At 37.2% G+C, this 23,334-nt stretch overlaps 1 protein-coding gene across 4 annotated transcripts in view; it reads left to right on the top strand.

Annotated features, from left to right (window-relative positions):
* The window catches only part of LOC110464201 (allatostatin-A receptor-like), a 112,288-nt gene that overhangs the window by 59,520 nt on the left and 29,434 nt on the right, over window positions 1–23,334 (top strand). For 3 of the 4 annotated variants that reach the window (XM_021519293.1, XM_021519289.1, XM_021519290.1), the window contains one exon: window positions 19,023–19,078. The gene's annotated coding sequence lies outside the window, so the exon portion shown is untranslated. Of the gene's footprint in view, window positions 1–6,932; window positions 6,999–19,022; window positions 19,079–23,334 lie in introns of those variants that run through there. The other variant, XM_021519292.1, reaches the window with a different exon arrangement.

Genomic DNA, 23,334 nt, shown 5'->3' on the forward strand with positions numbered 1-23,334 from the left:
TTTAGAAATATTGTGTATTTTAATTGGTTCATGCCAGTTCTATGGGATGTTTTGAGTTAAATTTGTTGTCAGTAGATGTAGTGGCGATATATCTAGAGAATTTTGACATGTTTGTCTTGTTTTCAATATCATGTAAAGCAGATTTAAGATATTTAAAGGGGACCACGATGGCAAAGTGGTTAAGGCGTCTGCCATTCTGCTACCACTAGCCCTCCACCATTGGGTCGCGGGTTCGAGGCCTACATGGGGCAGTCGTCAGATAATGGCCGTAGGTCGGTGATTTTGTCTGAGGGAAAAACCGGCTTTCTTCCGCCCCCTAAACCTAGCACGTCCTTAAATGACTATAGCTGTTAATAGGACGTAAAACACAAACAAATCTAATATATTTCAATGTTAGCCGCGGCCGCAGTCGCCGAGTGGTTCAGACGTCTGACCTTCTACGATCACGAGCCCTCCACCACGGGGTCGCGGGTTCGAGGCCTACGTCGGCCGGGCTTTCGCCAGGTACTGGGCGCAGGTCGGAATACTCCGACTTTCCTCCACACCAAAACCTGGCCCGTCCTTTAATGACTTTAGATGGTAGCCTAGTCTCTGTCTTTTAGGTATTTTTGGTTATGTTTGTCAACTCGATCAACATTGACAGCAAATGTGTTTACACTTGCCGGCTAATTATATAGATGTATGGGTTGTTAAGTGTTATTACCCATACATTCCGTCCGCTTAAAAGCTCGGAATCGCTTGAACACAAATCTTCTCTAATAACCAAAGTCAAATACTGTTTACCTACATATTGCATGTTTATGTGTGGGAACGGTACTTAACAATAATAAGCACGTTCTCCCTCGGACACAGCATTGCGTTGTATTGCGTCCTCAATCACCACCTCTATATGGAGATTTTGCAACATCAAAGACTGATACTCTCGATAAACCGCCAATCAAACGCTGTAATGACAGGAAACGATGACGAAAGCTTTATTCTCAAAACGATTATCATATCTTACTTCCTGAAAAACGATGTATTTTTGAAATGCAGAAGATAGAACTAATTTTCCGCTCGGCGTTTTATCATCATGCGAGTCTTTTGTGATTCCCTTGTGTTTGGAATCGTTTTTGATGTTAGGCATCGTATGTCTGCTGTGGACATGAATGTATGTCGAACGTCAGTGATGTTTAAGAACTAAATCTTCTGATGGATACGATTTGCAGGGTCCCTGCAGTGCTCGCTCAATACTGAGATTACAGGAGCAATACCGGTAATGTAATAACACAGATTTCCTGAGGATTCTTAAGACATATAACACGAAACAACATGACGGTACCACAAGCCCAAGTAAACAGATAAACCAGAGGTTACCTAATCGAGCATACAGACGCACAGTAATTAATATACACCCGCAGCGGAGGGTCTTTTGGGGGAGAGGAATACGGAGGAGAAGTGGGATATTGGTAGTGAAAATGTTCGACCTCTGATGTAAAGGTTGTCTCGATCCCTTTATTGCCTTGTGAGATTAGATGTGAATGGAGACGTATAAAACTGCAATCCCTTATCCAAGTCGGGTTGATAATGGCTTAATTGTGAGCATGTCTGACATCCGGTTTTAAGACCAACGGTCCCAAGTTAACTTAGTTAGTTTTGTGTTTGTGTTGTATTACATGTATTTTGGTTTCGGGTTTTGAGCAAGTGCATGTTTGAAGGTGGTAGTGGTGTCTTCATTTGCAGAATCTACTGGACAGAACATGATTTAAATATAATCATACTGCCCAAGCAAAGTATTCCCTATTGCGAATAATTTGAAGATTTAAACATTGTTTTGCAGTAATAGACTTATTTTGTATATTCCGTGTTTTTAGCTCAAAGGTGATATAGGTCCTTAATCCTTCATATACAGTGTACATTTATATTGTTTTCTTGTTGTATAAAAGCTCTCATTTGAAGTTTCCTGATTGGGATCTGTACAAATAGCTCTGATTAAACATGAAGCGCAATTCCCGTTCGGGAAAAGCGTTATTTATCCACTTAATTTTTCATAGGGAAAAACTCATCTCATTTTCCGTTTTGTTTGTTTTCGAGTATACTACTTTACACAATATCCCTAACATTGTTATGTCGTTGAAGCTATGATTAACGCAGACTTTTCTTATAGAATTTCTGAAATATATCTGATAGACGTAACACATCATTAAGGACGGCTGATGAAAGCTTGTTACACAAACATTGCTAATAGAACGTATTCGTTAAAGAAGAGTACGAACGACCCCTAGTCCGGTCTTATCTAAAAGTAGATTTCAAATAATTGCTTACTGACGTTTTATTCAACGCGATGTCGAAGCCGACTAAACTGGTTTTGGATCTGTTGAACGCTTTGTTCGAGATGGTGTTCGTTTTGTTAATAAGTTTAATCTGGGTTAATTTTGGACTGACAGGTCGATTCGAAATAGTGTTCGGGACTCCTGGCACCGATGAACAAGTCATATTTGTATGTGGTCTTTTTGTATTAAAAGTGTGAAAATCTGCTCCTTCTTGATAATATTTTCTCTCCTTCTCTTGTCCTTTGTCTATTTGGTTCAATTTGAAATTATTTTAATCATCTACTTGGGATTTAATGGTGATGACACATTTCTGTAACCATAGAAGGTAACTGTTCTGTTCGTACTACACAATTTCTAATAGAAGGCGCATTCAAATAAAAAGTGTGTTATTTTCCCTTACAACATCATTTCGTTTTTGCACATATGTCAACAATAAATAAACTTCGGAAGAAGAAGGTAATAACATGGATCTGACCACTGTGGACGTCCGCTCTACAACCATTCAAACGATAGAATATTGATCCATGCGTACAACTTCCACTGGGGAAGATATTTGTTTAAATATCAGCACCAAGCAAATTGCAAAATAGTTTCAAATTATATGCATTTTTGCATATTTACTCGGGATTTGATGAAGCTTGTAGCAACCAGAGACATGCACCGACATATTCTTCTGGGATGAGATTTAGGCAGCTGGTCAGAACCTTAAAATGGTCGAATTAAATCAAAAATTGTATTTCTTGAAATAGAGCAAAAGCAATTAAATTTAGTAGTGTGCCATTTTGGAACGAAGAAAACTCATCAGTTATTTTCGTTTCTGTTCATTTCTGCTACAGTGCTATAAAAAAACTTGAGGAATGCAATTTAAGAAATCAAAAATGTTTCACCAACAATAACGTTGATGAATCAGAATTTAATTGAATCAAATTGTTGAAATTGCTGCATTCGGTGCAAATCTACTGTTCTTTTTGTAATCTGGATAGTATTACAGATAATAGAACATCAATTCGACTACGTGTATTTTTTTTCAAAATAGTATTGAAATATATTAAGGATAGCTGATTGATGTTTTCTTGAAGTCAGTGATAAGGCAGGCTCATCATGGTCTTTACGTTTTGGTGAACTAAAATGTTCTTCAAATTCAAATTGTTTTAAATGACAATTGAAATTACTTCATAAGTGACCATGGCAACATAAATACTAGCGGCTAACAGTTACATGTGGAGACGTCCATGTGGTTATCGCTTGGCCAGATTCAGCAAGAAGTGCTTGTGTGCCTATGTTATGGGTGTGTATTCTCACTCTCGATAACATGTGAGGGATTAGTACTTGGAATGGGTTAATATCATGACACGCTCTCCTTCTCATTACAGTTCGTTGATACCGTGTCTTTGCGAATAATCAGTTTATGTTTGATTAGCAGCACCCTCTAACAGGGCTAGATTCAATGTATCACCAGGCTATATCGAGTCTACCTGTCGTTCCTCTACCATTGCGATATGTAGCTACAAATTTCACTAAGATGGAGTTCTCCTCTTATATTTAATACTAATTTGAGTTTGTAAGGAACAATGAAGGCAAGAAGACTAAAGGTTCGAACATTTAGCCATATGCAAATTTAAAACGTGTTCTGTCTCCATGTAAAGACAAACCTTTATCAATCTGTTTACTGTTATTTCGCTCTTTCATTTCATTTACATTTCTAAACAACAGGTCAGGTATTGATTATAATGCACTCCATTGTTATAAGCTTTTCTCATCATTTCTTCAGATTTTCGGATCTAGTTATCCGCCTTCGATAAATCTCCAAGAAAATTGATATAATGGACTGCATTATGTAACGTGTTACGTGTTATGTGATTGCCACATGAATGGCGTAACTAATCCTATGGCGACTACAGGTTGTTGAGTTTGCACTTCAGGATAATCCTTTGTAAATTGTTGCTTGCCGATATTCATTCATAATTGCACGAGATCTCTTCTGGAGCCAAGCTACCTTCGGATTCGTCTTGCGCAGTGCTACCGTCACCGGAAAATATTTAAATATCACCCTGGAGAGGGATCATGTACTAAAGGAATGCCCCCTTAGAAAAGTATGTTATTTTAATCTATTGATCGATGCCAGCATAGACAATTGATGTCAGTTTATAACAGTACGTGACCTCTGAGTGTCTATGAACGTTTACAATCAAGCGTCTTAATTTTGAGTATCTGATGTCAGTTCAGATAAACACGAGTGCCTTTGAATATAAATGCTGCATTGGAAAAAGGCGTACTTTTTAATATTTGTGACTTTTTCAAATACCGATGTCCTGTATGTACTTTTTTAAGAAGTTGGCAAATAAGTGTTCTTAAATAGATTACTAATTAACCGACTGATGGATCCGCAAGACATTGGTCTGCAAAGCATCTTATACATATACCTGCCTAATTGACTTGATCCCCAAGACAGAAAATCTATAGACGCCACATCAGTAAAACCTCACGTGACCTTTAACAGACAGACGTGTTCAAAAGATCAGGAAATTAATTTCGACACGATACATGTCTCTGTCAGAGATCCATGTTGGCATTTTTGAAGTCGACAACATATGGTAGACAAGAACTGTTTATGGTATGTCGTGAACACATTTACAGATTTACAATTGTATTGTGCATACATAAGCAAGTAGTTTTGTGTCTCAAAGATCATTTCGACAATTTCGAATGAATTCGAGGTTCGCCGGTAGGCAAAGCTTTGCTTTTAGTTTCTCCGTTGAGTAAAATAGCCGTAGAGTTTGGTGACAGTATACGATTAGTAGCACACTCCAACCTCCCATCCTTTCTACAGGATTCTTGCTATCCATCCCCTCCCCGTCCACATTCACACATCCCCTGCCTAACCTGTTAATAAAACCACCTTCATTTCCAAAATAAGCCCCCACCCTTTGGTTTTATAAATCCCCTCCGCTCATAAAACAGATGGTATGATGTGCATTTTAAGCGACTAAAGAATGAAAACATATCTTCGAAAAAAGCAAAAGAGATTTTCTTGGTTTGACATGAAACTATTGACGGGTTCAGTATGTGGTAGAGAAATCACAAACAGACAGCAGGCATTGCCTTCGGTTTTTATATGATATTTCAGTATGTCTTTCCATTTGCTTTGGGTTTGTTCCATTATATCCGTTGGTGCCTTCTATCGACGTTTTGATTTTTTACCTTGTGTGTTAACTCTATCGTATTTTTCTGATTGGCTTCTCTATAGAATAGGACAACCTGATTCTAAATCGTTTTGCTGATTCGTTGAATTTATTGGTATGATATTCATATATACACGGGATCATATTCGGTGCTAAACCTTTCATATGGTTGGACAAACTGTATGCGTGCAACAGACCACAACAGAAACTTAAGTAACTATCAACACACATTACAATACCTATTAATGGATTTTTCTTCAGAACATTTATCAAACCTATTCAGTTATTGATGAGATATACGGTTCGTATGATAATGATATACAACCCTATCATCTCTCACCGTTGACAATCATAGCTGCGATTTTTCATGTAATAATGCTGTTCGATAGGTATCGCCTAACCTAATAAAAGAATTCCCTTTGGGAATCTATGAGTGATGGGACCGTCCTACGTTACTAAGGTCATATGGATATGACGAACGTTTTATGCTGTGAAGCTACAAACCGTAAGCTTCATTTGTTAATATAATTAATGAGAAAGGAATTCTCTACGATGTAACCATAAGTCGGTTCCATGTTTTGCCCTGGTAATATGCAGAATACAAATTCCGATATATTCGTGCAATGCGTGTCATGAAGATATCTTGTTAGGACCGTCAACATTACCTGTTGTCATCTGGGAAGATGAATGGATATTACGTTTATCTTAATAGAGGACCGGACGTTATATCACTCTTATGTTTAGACGATGAAGTGCCTTGTATTGGTCGGCCATATCTTCAGGCAGATAGTATCATCGTGTGACCATAAATTTAGTGTGTAAGGAAGCCTCAGACTAACCAATAAACAACCTAACGAGAGGAACGTATGCATTCCTGAAAAAAGGTTTTATGTCATTTTGACAATAACTGCAATCCTTAACGCTTGTCATATGACCCTACTTGAACGCGAGACGAACGTTTTAGTAAGAACTATGTTCTCGGATGCTGAAAGCACTTGGCTGATTTGGATCGGGAAGAAGATGTGCTGAAAATAAGTCACTTACCCAATGTCTTATGAATAATCAAATAAGCAACCGACACAGATCTATTTCAAAACCCTTTGCTACAATCTTTCGTTTATGGGAGTTCAATTTCTTTCAACCAAAAACAAGACAAGGCTGCAGTAAAATGCACTTATACAAAATTTCGATCTCGGCTTTCTTGAAATAGCATCTTTAACCGAAGACGGTGTTCAAAGTTTCAATTTTCTATTTGAAAAAAAAGTGGCGGACTGCTTTTTAAATAAACTAACGACACCAACCTTAAATTGACATTGCATGTAAACAGTTGTGTCTGTCTGTGTTTTTAACAGGAGCTGACACCTCTGTGATCTGTCTTTGGTTATAAACCAATACATGTAAATCGGACACCGTGTACTGCAGTCCCAGATCGACCCGGAGGCTTTCTGTCTGAGACGGAACTGGAAGGGAAACCATAATAGTTAAACTGCTTAATCATGAACAGGTACATTCTATTGGAACCTAATGAAGACATGTCGATTATTTTTCATGTCGTAGAATATTATATTATTGATTTTAAAGGAATCTTTAAAATTAATATTGGAAGGAAATCGATATTAAATTGTAAGGGTTTTCAGGATTTTATTATTTTCACTACTGAAGCTTCACAGATCATGTGGAATAACTTGATGATTTTCAATATATATTTTGTCGTTCTTTCTTGGGAATACCACATTATTTCACTTGTTATCGAGGCTCATGCGTATAAAGAGTAAAAATAATCACCAGTAAATATATTAGATAAGGGAAACATTAAATCATTGAACAAAAATCTTATAAAACGTTGATATGTACAGGGTTCCTGGTGAAATGTATAAAAATAAGCTATGGCATTGGTATGTGAAAGTCCACTGTTTAATCAGTGTGCAAATTTATTAGGTTCACAGGTCAATAATAAAAAAAGCTGTTTAAAAACAATAGACGCATCGCTGTCCATTGATGGTCTTATTCTTAACCACATGTTGCATTTATGAATCGATTCTCGACCTACTACTATTTTTCGTCGGGTGTTAAGGATAACATCATAGGACATTTTATTTATTAAATAGGTTGACCATAGCCCTTTGTAGCTTAGCGACCCTAATGAATTCCCGTTTATCCTTTGTCATTTACGATGTCTGTTGATACACGGAAGTGATTGCTAACTAATTTTACCGTCCATACATTCAACAATCTAATTTAAGAATTTTGTTTTTACTATTTATAACATCCAGCTATCTATTCTCATTATAAAGCTACTATCAGCAGTGATGACGACATCTGAGAAAGGTTAGCTTAAATAAAGAATCTGAAAAGCAATTGCTAATGCTATTTTCTTTTCCTGTTAGAGCTGTCAGGAAATGTTTATTTGGTAGAAGATGTGCGGAAAACAGCAAAGTAATTTTAGTTTTTGGTGATTTTTTTTTTTTCATTTAAAATGAAAAAAATGGATATAATTACAAAGGGTGGTCTTCAAACTATTTTCTTGTAATGGTCCATCTTAGTGTTTATGTAAACTGTTTACAGACATTTAAGTGGATTATTTTCAAAACTATCAATCACATCGCCATGATTATGTACAGCGGGATCAAATTCCACCAAGATGACGTCCTCTCGCAACCAGCCCTCGTATCATATGCTATTAGAGGCGACTCTGCAGAAAGTCTCTGGTTTAGATCGATCAGTCTCCTATAGACGGGCAATGCGACGCAAACGAGGCCTTTTTGAAATTGTCTGACTAAATTGATATAGACGATGTGTACGGGAAATACAATATAACGGCCATTAAGCGGAAACCTTAAGTAGTAAAAATACTGTTGATCAATAGACAATATAAACGATAAAGGAACGAACGTTAAATATCTGGGTGTGGATCATAGTGCGGTACTTGAAATGAAATGTTGATGTTCTATTAAACATTTATATCTCAACACTAATATGCATGTTCTGTAGTAGCAATGGCGTCACATTGATTTCTTTTTCAAAATGCGAAACTGTGGACGCCACCAATCATGACGGTAGTTTCGTACTTCTCCGCATTAGATAAGGTCATATGACGACGGTATCCAATTATAATGGGGCCACTCGATTTAATTTTATAATGTTACTACCACAGTGAGAAATTATAACTTGGAAATGATAATGAACTTCCTCACCAGGCCATCTATTTCTGAGAACAGATTCACCAGGATGCCTTAAAAAACAACACGTATATTGATTAGAGGCTAAGAGAAACACACGCAAGACATTTAAGAATTGTTGTGGTATCAGCATTCTGTCATTTTTACCTCTATGATGTCGCCAAAAGGAAGACCCAGAACACAATCTTCGATTCTGCTCTGAATACCGAGCCGTCTCATGCGATCATGCTGTGGCCAGAAGGCCATGTCTGTTTCGAACACCCCTAACTTCTAGTCAATTGTTTATAAATATCATGAGAACTATTTGGGAAACGCTTCATAGTCTATTGTATACTGCTTTGATTTGCAGAGTCAAACATTCGCGGTTATTTCGTGACAAATTTGTTAAATTTTGCGCAAAACTGTTAATAAACGTTCAGCCGAAAGGTCAACGAAATCGAGCTGTTTGTTTATCACATTTGTTATGAAAGCCGTGTATATAGCGAAAATAGAACCACCATGATCAGTAAAGTGGTTAAAATGTATACCATAAGATCGTTTACATGTCGATATTGACATGACGTTAATCTGGGCACTGCTGCCTAATTTTTTTGTTCGGGTCATTAACATTCAAAATTTCAATACTTTATAGGTTTTATGTTAACTTCGTGTTTGTCAATAACCATTTCGATATACGAACCAATTGTGTTAGAAGTTATAAGTACCCATCGATTTCGTTTGAGTTTATTATACACTGTAATTCTTCTATTGTCTCTTAACACTTCCCCCGTATACTAGGCACCAGACCCACCGTGTTTGTGCTGTCATTATGGGTCTCCTGGTGCACCGCCGAGACAGCCCAAGTGCTAAAGATATATTGACATCAATTGTTTCCAACACAGAATTGTCGACGTAAACCCCATTTATACCGGGATGAAATGGGAAGATTCGTCAATAATCGCCATCTCTTTCACTAGTGCCAATGGTCAATTATGTTCCGTATTTAGAGGCTTTACATAGCCTCTTTCTGATGTATATGACTATATAAATCAATGTAATAAATGTCTCAGCAGCCAAAACGCCCTATTATACATCATACCGTGTTGTCCCTAAAAGGCGGTAAACATAGGTTATAGACGAGGTGATCTATTAGGGCGCAGTAACAGACACCTCTAGAAGGATAAAAAGTACCATTTATTCCCTCAAGGATTAAGTGAATACTTACTGTTTACGGTGGCTATCCTATTATAACTGATTATCAGTGACAGAAGATCCCCCAGCAAGAGTATATAAAATTACACTGCCTCCTTGGTTATATTTCATTTTATATATCCTTAACGGTCAATCAAAACTGAAAGGTCATATGAGGGCACATGGTGTTAACTACGTAATATTATTTGCTGAAAAGAAGTCACAGTGAAAGTAGGAAAAAGGAAAAAACTAATCTGTAGAAAAGCACAAATAATCAAGTATTGCGGAGAAACAGGTACAACGTATCTCTTAATGTTAAATTTCAGGTAAACCTGTTTTAGACTCGTTTTGCTCGTTCCGGGTTATTTGAATGAAAGTCTTTGACCTTTAACTGTCACTGGGGAACACAATCATTAAAGGATATCGCAACAGTTGCATTTTGGTATTGCCTTCAACTGTTTAGATATTATAGTAAATGGAAACGCCCTTTATTTCTTTATAAGTAACTGACTTGTTCCAATATTAGTTCAAAACAAAGTAACGGAGCGGTTTGCCATGCAGCCTTGTCCACGATATCATACCATAAAGCCAGATGATGACACTTTGAAATAGGCCCTGAATTGCTCAATCATCTGCGGACAATATTGTGATGAATTTGACTTTTGCGAGAACACGAAACATTCGTTTAGAAAACGTGTAAAGAAACAACTACCGTTACTATAACTGTCATTGCTCGTTTTGATAAGACATCATGACTTCGTCCTTTGAGTCAAATATGTTACATTCTTATATATATGCAATGTTGTTATACGATATAATAAGAAAATAAACTACAACAAAAAGAGAAACAAGAAAAATTCAGAGCCACACACATTCGCTTGCTACTTAAACAATGAATCAATGTAACCAGTATGAACAATGTGATATTAAACCATTTAAACATAAATAAATACTTTATTTATTTTACAACAATCATGAAACAAGTTATTTCAACTTGTATTTATCACTCTTGTTGGTCCGGATGTTAGTGCTGGGGCAGGGGTTCTAAATGTGAAAGAAAAACTCGTGAAAACGCACGTGGTCGGGCAGGTGATCCATAGCTTTTCAAGTCCGATCGGTGATTCGAACCCCGGCCGCTTTTATGGTGACGTAATGCTCAAAACCAATCAGAATAAGGCTTATCGTTATTACTGATGTTGTCTATCGAATCGTATGTACGTATTATTTGAAAATCTAAGACGGCAGACATTTGATTAATAATGCCATTAAAATAGAATAGACTCGGAACCAATGGTCGTGCGAATAAACGTCCCATCGTGCTTGCAAGACCGTTAAAATTGGATAAGCATTAATTCATCTTCAAACACATAGATCGATACGAATGGGACTCCTTCCCATCAACCCACTCCCATATAATTAATCACGTACATGAAATATGTATAGTCGCTAATCCTATACCGAATACCTAAATATCTATACAGTTAGCAATAGCGAGAAATTCCCCAACCCGGGCAGGTATTCAAAAAGAAGTTTATCCACTATTGTGAGACCTTTAATAAGAGTCTCTGCCTGAAGGATTAGACGCCAACTTGTTAGTCCAAATTCCTATTAAATGGAACCATATCGTTCGGATCTAGTTCTCATTATATACATGATAGTATTAAGTTTTTATGGACTGGCGAATTGTTGTCACGCTCATCATTGTCTGGTCATTTTTGTGTCGCACACTAAAGAGTTCTAAAATCTTGCTCGAAGAGAAACTTGCGTTCGGGCATGAAGTTTTGCTTTGCTTTGCCATATTTCTCGCTATGATTATGCTATTTCATAGCTCTAATCAAAAGATTGGTACCATCTGATAGCTGTCATTATTTCATTATTGATAAAAACAGAATGATGTGATGTTATTTTTTCAGCATCGTTGAAGTTCTGCTGAAGTTGCCATTAACAGTTACTGTGAAAGAATATTTTAATTTAAATCCTCGAATAAAAAACGTGTTTCTAGACTTAATGTTGGCGACTCGTTAGAACCTGCATCATTCGATAAACGAAAAACGCTAATGGTATAATTTTGGATGAATTGTACTTACATTTCGGAACGTATATCCTTTCTAGGCAACAAAACGAAACTATGTGTCACTGAATAGCGTACAGCCCCTGGAGATGGAGTTTTGAAACTAGCAAAATGCAATGAGGTTGCTTTATAATTATTTGTATCTGTTTTAAATATAGCAACTGGAATAACATACAGGTAAAGAATGCTTAAAATTCCAATAATCTACTTGAACCCATTTTAAAATTAATTTTCGTTGTCTGTAAATGACAAAGATTTTTAAGATCTCGGTCGCCGAGATAAAATGCCATAGCTTTTTATACAAAGCATCGTTCCTGTTTGTATTTGGGTTACTTGTAATTAAAACTTGATCCACGGCTTCGTATTCCATACACACGTTCAATGACTCGGGGGAATGGTCATATAGCATCGCTCTTATATGTAAACTAATTGGACAATTAGCTAGATTCTCTAGTTTGTATCACCTGTTGCTTGGCAATGCAAACCGCACAGAGTCAACTATATGGTCCCTGCAATCAACATTTTCTCCGAAGGGATTACAATATATTTAGGTCAAATAAGGATTTCAAAAATAGGTAAGAACCAGGTTTCTCTCCTTGATCCAGAACTCGGCAAATCAAGTCTCGAATTTGAAGTAGTTTATTAACACGTTAAATATGCCGGATCTATCTACAAAGTTATTTTAACTTTCACTTTTTAATAACACGTAATACATCTGTCAACTTTATGGCTGCGCCATCGAATTAACTGCGGTTGGCTATTGGGATCGTCCCAGAACGAATGGTCAATTGTTTACTATATAATGATTTTTGAGGAAGAGTCTTTGGTCATTAATCGTTAAAAAAGGGTTACGTACAACTTTTGTCCAAACCAGTGTCTTATTACAAACATTTTAAATTGCCGTGACGTCATACACATGTATGATGTATCAATATAACTTCGTATGGCGTCAGAATTGATTGCCAATATTTGCGTCGTCTTTAATATAGTATTACATAAAGTGAACCTTATATGCAATAACAGACTATCCATCTGTAGGCGTGGACTGCTGTCAATCACAGTGTCTTCCCTTGGTCTCTTTTGCGTTTGAATTTAATGCACCTAAAGTTCCGTGAGTAAAGACTAGGGTCGATCGTTGTCCAGCGTCTGTTATTGTCCGCCATGTCGCTTTTATATCGATGATGCTGAAACAAATTCCAAGACAGATATATTGTGTTGAGACATCATATTTTATCATACTGCAGTTGACTATATTTAAGGATTGACCTTCATTTTGACTGCGTATACGGTAGTATGAACGCAGTTGGCACCGAACATATTCTTTATGGGGCGCTCACGCGCTCTATACAATATGTTCGTTGCCAACTGCGTTCACACTACCGTATACGCAGTCAAACTGAAGATCAAATCTTACATTTACATATTTTCGTACTATGATGGTACACTCAGAATAAAACTAACTCCAATACATATGCTTTTATATTGGTACAAAGCTTCCGTAACGTGCGTAAATCCAAACAAATGAACAGCCTACAGCCTGCGAGCAGCGATGGCTCTCCAACGTTACCATTCTGACGACACAATGTAAATTACGTCATCAATAGGAAACAATGGTCTCCAAGGAATCTCACTGCGTATACGGTAATGTATACACAGTCACGGTTTACACAGCTCCAATGGGAGCGAATGTAAATATAATGCTATAGAACAGGATGGCTGTACTAGCCAGAGAATTCCATTTCCCCAAGTAGAGTGTTCCATAAAGATACAAAGTAGGAACTTAGAATACATCTATTAAGACGCGGTATTACTGTTCCAATATTGTATTTCTAAGATCGAAGTTCTTTAATGGTAACACATGCGTGCGTAAACAGAGCTGCTTCCCCTTTCTACACCTCCCTTTTTTGTCCGGAAGTAGACGTCCAGTGGGGAAACAGGAAGTGTATTCTTGAAGCAAAGACAATTGTGTTTCAACCCATACATGATCATCTTCATATAGTGAAAACAATACCCACGTTTTATTACTTATTTATTTAGGTAAAAACTAAATTACAAAAAACCTATCACATACATTTTTATACTAGCAGACATGAAACATCGTTCAGAGATTATCCTATTGTGACGTCACAATCACGTCACACTCCATCGGCCTTCATCGGTTATTTCCGGAAGGATGAAAAATAACCGGAAAATGTTGGAACTGATGGCCGTTGCATTTATCTCTTTGTCGGTGCTTCATGACTTTTTAATGACAGATTTTGCCACAGGCACAAAAAGTAAAAACGCGGATGTTTTCTGAAGATCCTATTTTGTCATCAATCAGGTTCTGTTAATATTTCTACCGGGAGATATTATCAAAAAGAGCCGCATTTAACCAAGAGGTCAACATGTACATATATTTTTCATAGTCTAAAATTTCATCTGCTTTTGATTTCCATTTGTTGAGAATATGAACGAAATAATTAACATTTTTGAAAGTCTGGTTATAGTCTTTACATAATTTATGTATGCATCACCACTCATAAAAGAAACAATGAATAATTTACTGATGTCGAAATCAACAATAATTGTCCAGACATACAACCAACCCGAGTTCAACGCCCTTTTTCAGCAACGTATTACTTTTTTTACAACGCATGCCGATTTATAACAAGTTAGAGACAGAAACTGTTTAAATGTATTTGGCATTATTACCTGTCAAACCTCAGTGACAGTTACAAGATTGTAAATTCAATCCGGTGTTTTAGGATGGAACAGGAATTCAAAATATCGATATAACGACAATCTCAGTTACATTAAAGTATTACAATGTTTTCTTTTTTCAATTTCAATTCAACTAACATCTCTTTACATTTACTTTTATAGACTTATCGTCAAATATGTCATATGCACTTTTTTCTATAGCAATTACCAAACAGTATTTTCCCACCTTATTTCGATCAAACTTTTTGTGACCTGACGGAAGCATGCGGAGGACTTTATTCTTAATGTGGGAGGAAGTCGGAGTATTCGGATAAACCCCCGTGGTCGGGCAGGTAACAGGAAATTGAATCCGTTCATCCTGGTGAAGACGAGCGCGCTATCAACTGCGCCACCCGACCCATCATATACATTACGCACAAGAATAAATATCTACTTTAGCTTTGAAAATGGTGTCATTGTTGCAAAAATTATATTGTGAATACATATTTACCAATTATCAACGATACAAAAAAACAACATACGGTAGACCGGGGCAAGTTCGGCCACCCCTGATATTTTTGTTTTTGAGCTAATATTAACGACTTAAAGATCTTAGCAGTTTAGTTGGCTGGGCATTCACACGAAAAAATAGCGAGGAAACCTCTAATGTAAAATTATTAAACTGGAGAAAATTACTTTTGAGAGGGTAGAAACACAATCATGATCTCGCTTTTAGTTATGCGAGCTTTCTGTAAACGGAACTGCTATTTGTTTACGGTCAAACGTGTAACACACTGACACCTTCAAATGATATACGTGTACATAAAAGCCAAGCCAAGTACTCAATACCATATTGCTGTACAGTAAGAATTTATTGAAATGTCAATTTGGGCCCGGACAGTTTCGGCCAATGATACCGTGGCAAGTTCGGCCCATGTAACACATAAAAAGTCGTAAAATTGGCGATAAAATCTGACGTTGCAGGCTTTATAACGTCATAATTAAGTTGATTCCAATGGGGTCGAACTTAAAAAAAAACTTAAAAATCAAATAATGTCCAAAAACGGACGTGCTGCCATACTTCCCACAACGGACTTTAATAAAAATGGGCCGAACTTGCCCCGGTCTCCCTATTGTTATGTCGGTCTTAATCTCATTAGAGTTTTTGTTTTATTGTTATCCCTCGACTAATCGACTTTAAATAATTTTCTCTTACCTCATTCTGAAAGCAGTATTAAAATTATATCATTCTAAATCAGTAAATATCAGAGATCAACAAAAGCTTCGCTCTTTTAAGGCTTTGCCTTTTCATATTTTAACCTTTATACACAGCACTTAACAAAACAAACATTGAAATTTCCTTCGTTGGGTCAAAACCTGCAAACTTCTGCTTACAAAGCCAACATTCTGCTGACAAAACCATTGACATGTCCAGACAGCGCACTCAATTCAAATAAAAGAAGTCTCCAAAGGGAAGTAACAACAAAGCGAAAACCCCAAAGCAGCATCGCTGCAGTTGTTCACTTATCGGAAACACATGTATCTTGTTCGTACATATTGCTTTGTTTATATCAAAGTTAAATTGTATATCATTATTTTTAATATCTGTTTAGAATATCTTGTGTGAAACATAATATCCATACTGATACGTGAATTGCAAATTGTAAGTAACACACTGACTTAGTGTTAACGTCAGTTAATAATTCTATCAGAAAAGAAAAAAAAATCAGTCATCCAGAACTCTATTTCATGGAAATAAATTAGATCAGAAATGGTTTTAAGATGCCATTAAAACAATTTCCTGTGTTAAACAAATCAAACACGAGCTTTGGTTGTCAGCAGTAGGAATGTAATTGCCATTCCAACACTTTATATTTGAGACTTTTTATAGACGAAATTGCAGGCCTGGCATGTTGAGATTCATGTGTGAAATTGATGGTAGAGGTTCTGTCATGTTAGAATTTAACTTACGAATATCTGGCAAATCACAAAATCGAAGTCAATAAATTTCTCTTAGACAACAATTATATAACTCATGTCGGCTCATTTGAACATCGTCAGTCAGAAAACATTCATTCGGTTGTCGAGAAATACAACAAAATAAGACATAAGCTTTCATTCGGTTAGCGATAAATACAACAAAATTATAGATATTTTATTTCGGCTTAATCTATCTTAAAACCTGTTTATTGATGGAAAACAACAGGAGAATACCTAAATGTTAATAAAACCATATTGCGAACTCAAAATCGAAAAACAACTTCAGCAAAATAGGTAAAAAGGAAAGATTTGTATGGACACCCTTGAAAAGAAGTGTTCATTACAAAATATCTTCAGTCATATGATATTCATGAATTAAAAATTAATTAAAAATTAAAAATCAAAAATGTACTTCTGGAAATAATCAGAATTTGTACGCATGTTGTTATACCCGTCCTATTCGATCCCATTACGAATGGAATGTCTGAGGAGAAAACAAAATCCAATTAGAAACGACGTGAAGAAATGCATAAATAAAGAACCTTATTGAATTCAGGTTTTGAGTTTTTAAAAAATCTGTCAGTAGTATAAGATAAATAGCATCACTTACTGGTCAAGACTGTATGCTGACGCTATTCAACACTACACGCGATCGTCTAATGATTCCATCTTATACGGAAACCATTATTGCTAGCGCTGAGCATGGGTATTCAGCCAGCCTCGCCTAAACGTACCTAAAATAGATTGCTGTCTCAATGAGCCGCATATCCTCAGTTACCAGCGAAATATGAATAGGTTCCTAATGATGGAAATCGGAGACTACCTCTTATTCACGGATGGAAGCTTCGACATCACAACAACAATACACGGCTTCCAACGCTGTATTGCTAAACCGTAATTTGCATGCAATTACCATTTTTTCTTAGATTTCTTAAACAGACAATAGAGGTTTTTGCGTGTCTTGCCAGCAAAGCCCTGGTATGATAAAGAACTTGCGATGTTATTTTGATAATCCTCCGTTCCCTGAGATAATCGTCTTTTCACATACTTATTGTCTTTTTTCGATTTGCCCGAGAAACAATGTCTTTGAAGACGAACCTGATGACTCTCCTGAAAGGTACCACTACGTTCGCGTACCTGAACAGGTATGAAAGCCGTTGCGTTCAATAGCAATCAATTATGTTAGGTTGAAAACTGAATTGTTAACTTTGAAGTTATCTCTTCTCTCTGGGGGAAAATATCGTAATTACACACTCAACGGAAAATGATTATGTGACCAAATGCAAGATGATTACTTTCGGGGCGATCAGCGGTTTCTACCTACAGCGGTGATGGTTAGATGAGATTATCGACTATGGGCACCATATCTCGGTTTGATCGCGTTAGTCGGGGTAAGGTTTACGTCGTACCAAAGAGCAATAGCTCAATTCAAATTCATTTAATCAAAATTATTACGCAAACTGTCCACTTTCATATGAAGGCAATAACGTGTTTGCTTTCTTGATCAGTGAATGGCGTACTTGCCCCCATGCTCGATTATTTCCTTGCGTGTTTCCTCGACTGATCCTTACTGACACATTAGCTCGTTCAAAAATAAAAATAAAAATTGTAATATCTTTATAATTATAACATCCTTACGAAATTATATTTCAATAGCACGATAATTGATAAATAATTAATAATTGACTGACGATATCTATTTAAACGGGCCATTAACTCAAACCACATGACACATTGTTAAATGTTTATTGTTGAAAAACGAAAATGAAACTCAACATGCAACATAAAATAAGGCATACATGTACAAACATTAAAGCTATAGATCTATTAATAGCTGTATTCATTGTGTAAAGGAATCAGTTGCACACTCTCAGGAAGAGGATTGTTTTGTGTGTGCGTCAATTACACATTATATTTGTCACGACTTGATATGACCATTGTTATTGATATGACGTAAAACACAAGTCAAAGCAAACACAAATTATGGCAAGCAACCAATATTCTGAAACCAAAGGAGCTTTTAAAATAGAATCTGTATTCGATGTATGAATTTAAAGAATATAAACCTGTGTTCGAATTGCTCAACTTTGATGTTCATCAAAGGAAATTATTGATGATGGGATGATATCGCTTCGTAAAAGAAGATATTGTTCTTTGTCCTGTCTGTGAATTTATACTTATGATACATCTTTTTGCTCAGAAAATTTGACGTTGTGCTTCATGTGACATATATTCAAGAGTACCTGTTTGATATGTACATGTAAATATGACCAAGATAAAGTCCCTGGTGAAAGCAAACGTGTTCCCCACAATCAGTTAATGAGTACAGGTTTGCTCCTTACTTACCCATGTATCTGAATGGTACGGAACATCAACGAAACCCAGCATATCAGATATTTCATTTTATACCGACATGATTGAAATGTGTTTTCTTTTGTTTTTACAGGTAGACTGATTGTCTCGGACTAAACTAAAGCACCACACAGGCTGGCATCCGTAAAGGTAGGTATGCTCCGTCTGAAACTCTTACAGTATATAGACATAATTTTATATCATTTGATGATATATGCCTACACATGCATCAAAACTAGCATTTCCCTAGCTCTATCTGCACCATCACTGAACAACTCTAGATTCGTCCTAGCACTGCCCTAGCTTTCCACTAGCAGTGCCCCGCGATAGAAATATCTAGATCTGCCCAAGCAATACCCTAACACTAAACAGTTGTACATGTGTCCAAGCACTGCCCTAACATGTCCCAAACACTGCCCCGCACGAAACAACTCTAGATCTGTCCCAGCACGGCCCTATCATTTCCCTAGCTATGTCCATCACTAGATCTGCCTCAGCGCTTCGCTATCATTCCCCCTGATTGCCCCGCACGAAACAGCTCTAGATCTGTCGCAGCACTGCCCTAGCATTTCCTCGGCACCGCTTTGAACAGCTCTGCCCCACTAAACAACTCTGTTCAAGCAAACCCCAGTACTGAACAGATCCATATCTGTCTTAAAATTGCCCCATACTGAACAGCTCCAGAACTGCCTAAACACTGCGCCGTAGTGAGCGTACAGAATAACTCCAGAACTGTATAAGCACTGCCCCGTATTGAAAGTACAGAATAGCGCCAGATCTGTCTTAACACTTTTCCGTACTGAACGTACTGAACAGCTTTATATCTGTCCAAACACTGCCCCGCCATGAACGTACTGAACAGCTCCAGGTCTGCCTAAACACTGCGCCGTACTGAGCGTACATTATAGCACCAGATCTGCCTTAACACTGCCCCGTACTGAACAGCTCTAGATCTTTCTTAACACTGCATCATACTGAACGTACTGAACAGCTCCAGATCTGCCTTAACACTGCCCCGTACTTAACGTACTGAACATCTCTAGATCTGTCTGAACACTGTTCCATACTGAACTTACTGAACAGCTTCAGATATGTCTTAACACTGCCCGTACTGAACGTACTGACCAGCTTTAGATCTGTCTTAACACTGTCCCGTACTGAACAGCGTTAGATCTGTCTTGACACTGTCCCGTACTGAACGTACTAAACACCTCAAGATCTGTCTTGACACTCCCCTGTACTGAACGTACTGAACATATCAAGATCCGTCTTAACACTGCCCCGTACTGAACGTACTGAACAGCTTTAGATCTGTCTTAACACTGTCCCGTGCTGAACGTACTAAACACCTCTAGATCTGTCTTGACCCTCCCCTGTACTGAACGTACTGAACATATCTAGATCCGTCTTAACACTGTCCCGTACTGAACGTACTGAACAGCTTTAGATCTGTCTTAACACTGTCCCGTACTGAACGTACTAAACACCTCTAGATCTGTCTTGACACTCCCCTGTACTGAACGTACTGAACATATCTAGATCCGTCTTAACACTGCCCCGTACTGAACGTACTGAACAGCTCCAGATCTGTCCCTGCTCTAAACAGCTTATCTCAATTCCTTTGAACTCTTGTACTGGTTTAGTGTGGATGATTAGTGTACTAATAAATCAGACATCTCAATTTTCTAGCTTTCAAATCTTTCATTTGTTTTCAAGACTAAAGAATCTCCTTTCAACCTTGATCAACTTTAATCTTAGCGAGGAAAGAAGTAAGAACTAATCAATGCCCCATAGATTTAGCATTACCAGCCGTAAATCGATCGTAAATTATTGAGTTCAATATGTGAATATCACACACTTTGAATTTCTGAAGCTGAAAAAAAGCAAATCTTGCACATTCATCATAAAATCCGGTTAGGTAAAAAAACACACATATGTTTGACAGAACACGCGTTGTCATAGAGACGTCTTTAAGATATTCTTTGTCGTTTTTAACTAAAAGCTATTTTGAACGTGTTCTCTTTTTTCAGAAAGAGATATGAAAAATCATATATATGGAAGGAATCAAGGTTCAGTTTATAATAATCCTTTTGATCTCGTATCACGTTTGTGTATATTAAAACAGAACGATATTTTTTCAAAGGCAGATATTTGTATATTTGTCCGTAATAGCTATGGTCATATCAGGGCGTTGTCCTGCCTAAAGTACGAGTTCACCTAGTACTGAAATGCTACGACTTCTGGACGTTAGCCGGCTGACTCTACCGATCACTGTACTCTAAAAACGGGCTAGCCATGGATGCCTAGGGGGACAACACAGAAAAAAAAGACTAAAAGATAAATATCCTCTAAAACAATCCAATGCAAGGTGCAAAACCGTTTTGGTTTATGTCTGTTTTCCCAGTTTATAGAGGGCACTAAAGAAAAAAAGACCAGCTCCTGTCGTGGTTGTCTCATTAGTCGCCTCAGGCATCCTACATGAGGTAAAGGAATATGCAGGGTTATGTTACATGTACAGTAGGGAGCAAAGCAAGATATCTCAGCGGATCTTTTTACATGTTTCAGCTGCGTATGCAAATCTTAATGTTGGTTTGATGGAGTTTTTCTTAAAGAGTTGCGGTTCGTGTTTTACAAATCTCCGTGGAGGGCTCTATGTCGATATCAATGTTTCAACTTCTGACGAACCTTGTAGGAGTAACCCCATTAGGGGTGAAATCTAAACTTGTTAACATCAGTCATTGAGTCTTCATGTATTGATGATGTGTATGCCTAACTGGTTTTGAGGGACTTTTTATTCTTTCGTTCGGTATTTCCCATTGATACCATGCATTTTGGTAGATTAAATCGTGATAGGGTTTATGTTGTACTTGTTTTTGGTAATTTCGTTCTTTGGCGGATGAAATATATGTTGCTTGCTACGTTTTAGGGACATTTAATACAATGGTCGTGTAATTCAATTTACCATTCATAAAATAACAAAACAAATACAAAACAACAAAGTGAAAGGAAAATGGATTTGCGGAAAAGAGATGCATGTGACTAAGGAAGTGTTTTTAGAGCAATGATAGGAACTTACGAAAGATGGTTAGCTTTTAATAAAGTTCATCCGGTCACTTAAACACCACACTTCCGGTTCCAGTTGCCTGGAAATAGGTTAAATAATGGACATGGATTCTCAAAACCTACGACGATACAGCGAAACCGGAAACGACATCATAGCAGTGATAGAGAGGCGCCACATTTTTCTGCGAGGCGAGCCTAAACGATTCCGCTTTTGTGCAAAAATCAAGATAAAGTGCCGATTCGTTCGGGCTTGCCACGTAGAGAGGTGTCACTAAGATCAAGCGTCAACGAGATCGATATCACTTTTGAGAAGAATGTGAAGACTTTTTAACAGGAACGATAGATCGTGGATCATGATCAAGCGTCATCGAGACTAAGATCGTTTGGGAAAGCGGCAACAAGAATGGCATCAGAAGGCTCAGGCTGCTACGATATCAATACCATTTCAATTAATTAAAAATTAAAAAAAAGCATATCAAGCATTTAGTGTTTTTTACTTTCTAACGATCGAAATTACATGTTGTTACACTAAATGGTCAGCCCAAGGAAGATATGTTTATTTCGATATCAGGGACATATTTTATCTCTCCGATGGATCAATTAGTGTTCAATCTCAATAGAAGAAAGTTTTTGTTTTTTGTCATTATTTCATCTCATCTGATTCCGTATGTTAATTCCTATCCATTTGACATTTAACGTCGAACATAAGTGTCAACCCACCGGTTAGACGGCTGGTCTTCGTCCATTAACTCAAACTTATTTTACAATGTCAATTTTGAAATCCAGTGTGTAGACCGATGGTGTTTTTAGTATACGGATATTGAGATGAGCATTTCGAGTCACTGAAAAGGTCATTCCATTTTTCAATAACACATGTGCATCTCTCAGCGATTTCATTTTGACCATATTGTGTCTTTAAGGAGCTTGATATATTAGTTCCGATATGTGGCCTTCATTCTTATTTTGAATGTGTCTCGTAATGTGTTGACCGTTCGTTTAATACTAGCATTAAGACCGTCTATAATCTGGCCTAGTTTCACATACATGGTTGGAAAATAGCATGTGTTATCATCCGAGGTTTTCCTCGGACAAGTAGAACTCGATATATAATTGGTTGTTTACCTACAAATTTGAACACCAGGCGAAATTCTAAGTATCTATAAATATTTTTGTTTTCAAAGGTGAATGCATCGTATGGGTAAGTTGTCTATAATAAAAACGCTGCTCAAGGTTTTTTTCCAAACTTGAATTTAGGAAGGAGCGAGAGTCTGGGCATGTGCGGCCAATGTTGAATGTCTATCATCCGGCCTGGTTTTACAGACATGGTCGGGAAACAGCATCTG

This window comes from Mizuhopecten yessoensis, unplaced genomic scaffold, assembly GCF_002113885.1.
Source record: "Mizuhopecten yessoensis strain PY_sf001 unplaced genomic scaffold, ASM211388v2 scaffold10971, whole genome shotgun sequence".
NCBI lineage: Eukaryota > Metazoa > Mollusca > Bivalvia > Pectinida > Pectinidae > Mizuhopecten > Mizuhopecten yessoensis.